The sequence below is a fragment of the Hevea brasiliensis genome, chromosome 2, assembly GCF_030052815.1.
Source record: "Hevea brasiliensis isolate MT/VB/25A 57/8 chromosome 2, ASM3005281v1, whole genome shotgun sequence".
Classification (NCBI taxonomy): domain Eukaryota; kingdom Viridiplantae; phylum Streptophyta; class Magnoliopsida; order Malpighiales; family Euphorbiaceae; genus Hevea; species Hevea brasiliensis.
The window spans coordinates 114,249,819-114,250,245 of record NC_079494.1 but is presented as its reverse complement, the minus strand read 5'-3'; the positions used below and the strand labels follow the sequence as shown (position 1 = coordinate 114,250,245).

General features: G+C 37.2%; 1 non-coding gene across 1 annotated transcript; it reads left to right on the top strand.

Annotated features, from left to right (window-relative positions):
• Window positions 1–320: 320 nt before the first annotated feature.
• Window positions 321–427, top strand: LOC131178070 (small nucleolar RNA R71). The gene has a single exon (XR_009147200.1). It is a non-coding gene; the product is annotated as a small nucleolar RNA R71 (small nucleolar RNA).

Sequence of the window (427 nt, the reverse complement as noted above, 5' to 3'; positions counted from 1 at the left end):
TTCCAGCTGATGATGTTGAACTAACCAACATACTCAAATCTTCCATTTTCTTAGCAAGGACATTTGTAAGTGCATCAAACTTTGCATTAATCATGTTGAATGGATCAAGATCATACATTCCAGCAGCTTGCCTTTTCTGAGTTGGAGCTGGTCCTCTTGGACTACTCCAAAGATGAGTATTCTTTGCAATTTTCTCTAATAACTCATAAGCTTCATCTTCATGCTTTATAATAAATTCTCCTCCTGTTTGAGCATCAATAATTCCTCTGATTGCAGGAGTGACATTTGTGTAGAAATTCTGATTTATCATCCATTTTGGAATGGCATGATGTGGGCATAATCTCTCTAATTCCTTCCATCTCATCCATGATTCATAGAGAGTTTCATCTTCTCTTGGTCTGAAAGCTGTCATTTGATTCCTCAGCTC